This window comes from Plectropomus leopardus, chromosome 21 (genome assembly GCF_008729295.1).
Source record: "Plectropomus leopardus isolate mb chromosome 21, YSFRI_Pleo_2.0, whole genome shotgun sequence".
In the NCBI taxonomy this organism is placed as follows: Eukaryota; Metazoa; Chordata; class Actinopteri; order Perciformes; family Serranidae; genus Plectropomus; species Plectropomus leopardus.
Window position 1 is genome coordinate 18,398,031 of NC_056483.1, and position 7,859 is coordinate 18,405,889.

Genomic DNA, 7,859 nt, shown 5'->3' on the forward strand with positions numbered 1-7,859 from the left:
AGTTTTTAATTTGGCCCATGTCCTGTTTGCTAACATGGAGGGGGAGGGGTTTATGACCTATACTACAGCCAGCCACCAGGGGGCACTCAAGATGTTGGCCTTTTAGAAGCTTTTATGTCATCCATCCTTCTCTGCAGTCGTTGATATCAACTCACACTGTCTTGATACATTGTAGGAGGATGGAATTTTGTTTCTGGAAAATAGCATGAAAAACTCACCGGTAATCCGCGGATAATCCACAGACAAGACAGACAGGTTTGAAGCAGACATTAAAAAGCCTGATATCTCAAAAAAGGCAAATAAAACCTAAATAATCTGCAGTGCTAGATGTCAGCAAGAGAAGGCAAGAATGTTCTTTTGTTGTTTGGGTGAACTGACCTGTTATGATCATTCATTTATTTTAAGATGGACCTCAGCTTTAGTCAAGGAGAGCAGAAAGAAGCCCCGTCCTATATCACAGTGGTGCTAATTTTCCTTTAATAAATCTCTGAGAGACTAATGAGCCACAAATCTGAAAGCTTCATTTTAACAACACTTAAGTTCACTTTTAAGAGATCAAGGAACAAGAACACCATCTGCGCACTTTAGGAAAAACTGGGTGACGTAAGTGACTGATAGACACTCTCCAGACTGTTACCAGGCCTACACATCATCCCCAAAAGCCATATTTTTAAACCTCAATAACACTTGAGCAGCAGAGGTTTTACGTGTGTTGTTTTCACTCTTTAACGAAGGGTTAGTGAAAGGTTTCATAACATCAAACGCTGAATTCTCTCAAATTAGGCCTGTGAAAGGTCATGTGATGCACTTTATGGATGAATGGCAACCCATAATGTTTGCTAGGATATGGTTTTTACTACATATGTTGGAGACAGAAACGTGCCTTTTATACCACTGAATCTGTCTTGATTCCCAACTGGAACTAATGTGTTAATATGTGTTTTTATATATATATATATATATATATATATATATATATATATATATATGGAGTTTGCTAATGTTTTGTTCTACTGTAAAGTTTCTTCACGCATAACTCTAAGTGCCTTAAACATCTTTCACCTTCCTTTTCTTTTGATGTGTTTATAGCTTTATAGATTTGTGTTGAATATAGAACAATTTCACTTTGTTCCTCTGATGGAAATAATCTTTTAAATGTGTGATATGTGTATGTTGTTGCTTGGAATAGACTGAACCGACGTGGTTTTGTAACATGACATGAATTAATATGGAGCTCACATATACACCTGTAGTTGCACTATAAAAGACTCGTATGATTAACATTTGGTATCACTATTAATAACCTGGATTTAAAGGGATAATTCACAGAGAGACCTGGTCTGAAATGAATACTGTAGATACAATAACACAGGCTATGAGATGTTTATCAGAAAGAAGTTTTTATGTCACACACAATAAAACATGGAATGATCTATTGAACACACGTATATGTTTCCTCACATTTTAAGGCTTTGCTGTCATGAAATCAGATGGTTGGCTGGATGCTTTCAAAAATGTAATAAATTCTTATCACGGAAAAATTCTCTTTCTTTACCAGCGTAGTATCTTTTCAGCTGTAACCCCCCAAGCACAACATAAATAGAGGAGCGGTTTCCCTAGAGAGATTGGACTCCATGCACACTGTTAGGAGCAGTAAAAACTCACAGTACCCCAGGGTACCCCTTGCCTTACAAGCAGAGTTTAACTTTTCACATATTTGATTTTAAAACTCATCTTGCTTTTCATGGGGTTTTCCATTCAGAGGTTATGTTTTTTTATGGCCTTACAGTGGTATAATGGATGATCAGGAAAGCAGTTACCTAATTTATCGTATCACTAATAAAGATATTTGTGGCCCCGTGCGTTTCTTTTTAGGGAATTTGGTTTAAAATTAGGTGATGGGACAATGTATGCAGAATCACAGCAATAGCACCACTGCTGTCATTAGTATGACACTTTGTTTTTTGGATAACCTTGTAAATGCAGAGTTCATATTTTAATGGATTAATGTTTCAGAAAGAAGTTAATTGAATGTTTGGCAAAATTGTTTCATTCATTTTGTACATCCAACATTTTGAAGAGTACAGGAAAAAGTTACATTCTCAAAGTTATTGTTAAGATATGGTTAGCTGCACAGTACCTTAATATATATATCCTTTAGTCTTTTTGACACGCCATGCTGTTTCCCTAGAATTGGTTGCCGAATTCTACCCAGTTGACAGACTACTCAACTCTTGAACTGCAACCAAATTTAGATAATAGGAACACACATTCAGTTTTAACAATGCTGTAAAATGTAAGGATGCTATGCTTATAGGTGTTAAAGAATTATGATAAATATAGGTTATAACTCAGCAGTTGTGAGTGGTGCTTGGCCAAGCACATTCAGTGCCCTAAGCAAGCTTTCCAAGTAGTTTATAGTTCACTCAACAATGATTCTAAAGAACTAAACTTTGCAGTCGGATCCCTGTTTCATGTACTATGCACTTAAAGTTCTTGCAAATTATAACTATCTTCAATAGTCGACTTCCGTCACATCAGAGTTCCTATTGGAAGTATGTGCTCAAATAAAAAAAAAACCTTCTGGGGTTATATATTTTACCTGAAAATCCAACCCACCTAAATCACACAAATCTGAAAAAAGATGGAAAAAAAAACTTGCACAGAAATAACTTTATTGTGATTTTACTGAAGAAGTGGAAACTTATGGTAAATGTTTGGTGTGAACTTGCATAGATTTGCATATAGATGTTTGTAAAGTGAAATTACATAGTTACCCGTGTCAACAACACTGCCAGTAAATAGTCAGTGCCATTAAGTAGAATGGAAGCCAGCTCGCTACTTGAAAGTAAAATTATACAATCTCAAAAATGGTGAACCACACTTAACAGGGCTGCAAACCCCAGAAAGAGGGGTTTGCAGTGTAATAATGTCTTTTGCAAATCCAGTGTTTGATGTAGCCTAGTTAAATGTGGTTCAACAATTGTTAATCTGTCAATCTAGATGCTTCATCTTTGCTGAAAGTGATGTTAATGCCTAACAGACAGGGTTTTTGCTTGTATAGGCTGTGATTTAAAGAGCTTTCTCCAGCAGCTAACACATAGACCCTTCTTTGCTCTTCTGCAGCCTTCACCCTGCTGACTAACATTCAAAAGACACAATAAGTAATCACTTTAATTCTTCTAGTTGTGTGATTCTTTTTAATTCAGCAGTTGTTACAAGAGAGGGCATTGGGGGCAGTAAGAGTTTCCCAATCCTCTGGTCTTGTAGCAGGGGTATATGTGATGGCTGCTAATGTTTGTGTGCATTTTAGGGTGAAACAAAATAACACTGAATACAACTAAGGAGTCTCTGGGGGGAGACAGCACTAAGTGGACTGGAATAGCTGAGCTTTATCAGCCTTGAAACATTGAAACCAGGTGCTCACATTAAATCTTTATGAAGCACATTTCAGGACCCGGGCAGCCCTGTGCACGCACATGGGTCCACAGGGGTCCAGTCCCATACTAAACTTCCTCAGTTGTGAGCTAATAGGCTCAATGGCGGCACCATAGCAACCGGTCTAAAATTTTGAAAATTCCTAACAAATCAACCAAAATCTAAGCCTTAGTGATCAATGTGTAGTTGAGATAACAATGAAGGCTGAGTTTGAAGATGGGTGTGGTCCAAGCAAAGATTCCACAGGCCAGGGGTAGGACAAAGGGAAAGGCCTATTGACCTCCCCATATCTCTTTCAAACTCAGTGCCGACTAATTTGGACTTCTGCTGATGAATCCATCTGTATTTCTCATTTGTCTTCCAAATTCTTCCTCTTTTCATTTTCCTTCTCTTCTTCCTTCCTATTCTTTCTACTCACAATGCCCAGCTCTGACTCACTTCTGTGCAGCAGCTGTATTGTATCACCTTAAAGTTCATAAGTTATTTTACTAACTAATCACTTGATATTAAGTTATTTACCAGCTTGGAACTTATCTTATTCATTTGACCAGACATCAGATATGAGTTTTATTATCACGAAGAATCCAAAAACATTATCACTCAACACTTCTGATAGTTTCACCTGCCCTCTTGAACTTTGAAGAAGTTGCCAGTCCAACTCAGTTGTGCACAGTTAAAAGAGAAATTTTAAATTGACAGAGCATAAAGTATTTGACAATCATAAGACAAGCCTTTGGCATGGAATTGTGTTCAAAAGTGATAAGACAGGCGTTATATTGTCAGAGCACAGATGTTCGACAGGGCTAATCATAAGACAAGCCCTTGGCACAGAATTTTGTCCAAAAATGCTAAAAAGCTGATCGGCACTGACTTCGACCCTGGTCAGCAGGGATTCCTGACGCCTGTCACGCAGAGCGAGATGAATGCATTAGCAAGATAACTTTAATTTTTGGTCTTATGATAGTGGTTTATGTCTCTGGTAGTTTAGGATACACAGCTCCGGGCGGGTCCTGTTCAGAAAATAAGATCCAAACACAAACAAAGTGTCATACCCCTTGGTTTGTGTTTGTTTGTTTTTTTGTTGTCTTGTGGATTTTGTTTTGGGGGTTTTCTATTTGTGTTTCTTTGTTCCATGTAGTCATTCATGTTTAGTCTGTTTCCTGTTTTATACTGTAGGTTCACTGCTCATGTGTCATCTCTCATTTTACCTCCTGTCTTTGTGTTTTCCTGCGCTATTAATTGTTCTGCCCCGCCCTGATTAGTTTCACCTGTCCCTCACAGGTCCTGCAGTCTGCTCACCTGTTCACAAGTCCCCAATTAGTGCTCCCCCACTTACACCTGCTCACTTTCTTTGTTCTTTGTCAGATCATCTGTCTACGTTTCCCAGTGGTTTCCCTGCGTTTCTGGATGTTCCTGTTCGTGGTTCCTTTTTCCTTCCTGTTTTGCCTTTCTACTTCTCACCTGCCGGTAAGCTTGTTTTCATCAATTAACCCATCTCTGCTATCCATTTGTCCTGAATTTGGGTCCTCCCTGCCTGTGCTGCTTCGGTCAGCCAAAAAGAGCTCTTAGTCCTCACTAAAACAGAAACAATGGATTTTTTATTTTTTATTTTCAGTAACAAAAATCTTTTTTTGTTTTTTTAAACAGGGCCCCTATAGTTTTTTATATATTGGCCTCTATCAAATAGTTGCTGTTGGTAGCTGTTGGTGTTAATGGTATAACAGAAAGGAAATAAAATAATTAATATTACAAATTATTCACTGTTTTAATGCATGTTATATGTTAGTATGCCCACATATATCAATTTGTAACCATGGCATTAGTAATATTACCAATAGTAATATTATTTCCAGGTGTGTATTCTATTACACTGCTTTGAAGACATCTCAGAAATGGTGAAAAAAATCACACTGATATAATTCCTTTTATCAAATAAATGATGAAATAATATTAAATATATGATATTAACAACAGTGACTACTCCCTTTTTTAGTGAGTAAAAAGTGTAAGTTTTTTACTTCATCTTACTTTTACCCTGAAAGGCCAATTCAACCATTTGGTAAAGCATAATTTTTAGACAGTAAAAAAACCTTAAATAATTATTTTACCATATATACACTGAATTGCATTAAATGTATCATTAACTATAATGATCAGAAGTTCATTTATATCTTAGTGATTTTAATTTCATAGCTTAGCTTAGCTTCTTATGAGATTCTTCAGTCTAAAGGTGTAAACTGCACCACATCCAGCTCCTCTGTTTCTACACCTGTCAGGCTGGAGGTTACATTATCACAGGGCACATACTGGGAGGGTTTACAGTGACAACAGTGGCTAATATACCCCTTATAAGCCTTAGCTTTTGTTTTTTTTAATGGGTTTTTGATTCCAGAAAAAAAGCAGACAAATGAACTCCACACTGACTGCAGGACAGTAGAACCTCTACACAGAGACTGAATCCCCATCTGTTCAGCCCATTAAAAAGTGATTACATTTTCTAAATGTAGCACTCAGAGCAGCTTTGTATTTGTTGGAAATTATGTACGTACTTGAGTGATTTCTTGCCATTTTTTAGGTGCATCCTCGTGGTTGACTGCACTGGATCAATGCACTGGGTCAATGCACTTGTAAGTTGCTTTAGTTACTCCTTCTCTACTCAAAAGATGGGCCTATGTGTCAAGCAGGACACTGATTTACTGCAAGTCTGACATATAGAGTCTGCAGCTGCACGCTAAATGACAATCACATTCCACAATATGTGCAAGGCGAACAGCCCTTCAACAACACTGTAAGAATTGCAATGCACACTTTAAAAAATGCACTTAAAGAAGCACTTGAAGAAATACAGTTAGAAATAAATCTCTCTAATCTGATCCAAGCGCACTGGGAAATAAATCCAATTGTTTTTAAACACAACATGAATTTTGTTAGAAAAATCAGTGATGTTAGTTACGCATGCGGTTGTGCAGTTCCTCTTAAACCCTTTGGAACCTGCTATCACTTTTATTGTGTTTAAATGCCTTTTACAAGTATTTAAACTTTGTGCCCTGAGCACATTAGTTAGCTTTCTTTTGAAAGAAAAAAAGAAAAAAAAAAAATGAGCAGAGTGCAAGAAATTAGTAGATCTGGGGGAAAAAAACAATTTGTATCATTATTACAATTATATAGTAAAAAGTATTTTATTGAATTATCATTTTTGAGCACCTTTTTTTCAGGTAATTTTCTTGTTTGTTTGTTTGTAGGGTTTTTTTTTTTGGAACTTTATGTTTTCAAAATATAATCATTTGATATGTGAATACTACTACTACTACTACTACTACTACTACTACTACTACTACTACTACTACTACTAATAATAATAAATAATGATAATAATATAATAATAATAATAATAATAATAATTATTATTATATTATTATTATTATTATTATTATTATAAATCACATAAATGAAGATAACGAGTCTTGGCATGTTAAGTGTTCTTGTTCATGTTTCTTTGTTGTTTTCCTAATTTTCATGCAGTTGTCTTGTACTTTTTTCCTTTTTCTTTGGTTTGTTTTTTGTTTTTTTTTGTTCTTGCTTTTTGGGGGGTAATTTCCTCTTAACTTTCTCATTGCATTTTTTCCTCAGTTTTGAAAGAAATCAAGCCCATTTGCTCAGATTTCAAATGGTTAAATTATGTAAGTGAAAACAGAAGTAATGAGGTAATTTCCTTATTTGTTTGTTGTTGTTGTTTTGCTTATTTTATTTTTCGTGTAATTAAAAAAAATAATAATAATTTCTTGCCATTTTTTGGACCATTTCTTTTTAAGTTGCTCATCGCCATCCTGAGTTTTTGAAATCAAGCCAGCACTCCCAGGGTTCAAAAGGTCAGTCCTACAGACTTATGATCACTGATAGGCTGCTTGGCCTTGTAAGAAACGCTTGTGTACTGTAGCCTAAAGAAAGTCAGCCAGACATGCAGCACAGGTTAGAGCACATAAACACACTGTTCAGTCCATTCCTTACCATTTAGCTCTAGTCTTTCCAAACTCTTTAAATGCAAAGTATCACTCTTACTACTGCCCCATGCACTGTGCTTTTGCATTTGATGGAATCCAACGCTTTGCAAGCCTCCCATGCCTGGTTAGTACAGAGCAGAGAAACATTTTAATGTCCCCATGGGGTGTTTGGCTTCCAGCAGTCAGTGGTGGAATGCTCAATGAAGAAATTACATTTTTACCCATTAGCCCAATTGAAATTTTGGTGTCTGGTGTTCAGGGTGGCTGTAACATATATATGTTTTGTGTGTATATGTGTGTGGGTGTGTGTGTAAGGCCCCTCCTTTATATTTGAATTATGCTCCTGCTGCAAATCCCCTTGGGATCTTCAGTCTCACGTAACTTTCTAACTGTCCCGTTTCTAGATTGCTTCGGGGGTAG

The 7,859-nt window shown here is 36.5% G+C and overlaps 1 long non-coding RNA gene across 1 annotated transcript; it reads left to right on the plus strand.

Moving 5' to 3' along the window:
• Window positions 1-4,810: 4,810 nt before the first annotated feature.
• LOC121961008 lies at window positions 4,811-7,298 on the plus strand. Its single transcript, XR_006107015.1, has 3 exons — window positions 4,811-4,905; window positions 6,014-6,065; window positions 7,251-7,298. It is a non-coding gene; the product is annotated as an uncharacterized LOC121961008 (long non-coding RNA).
• The last annotated feature ends 561 nt before the right edge of the window (window positions 7,299-7,859 follow it).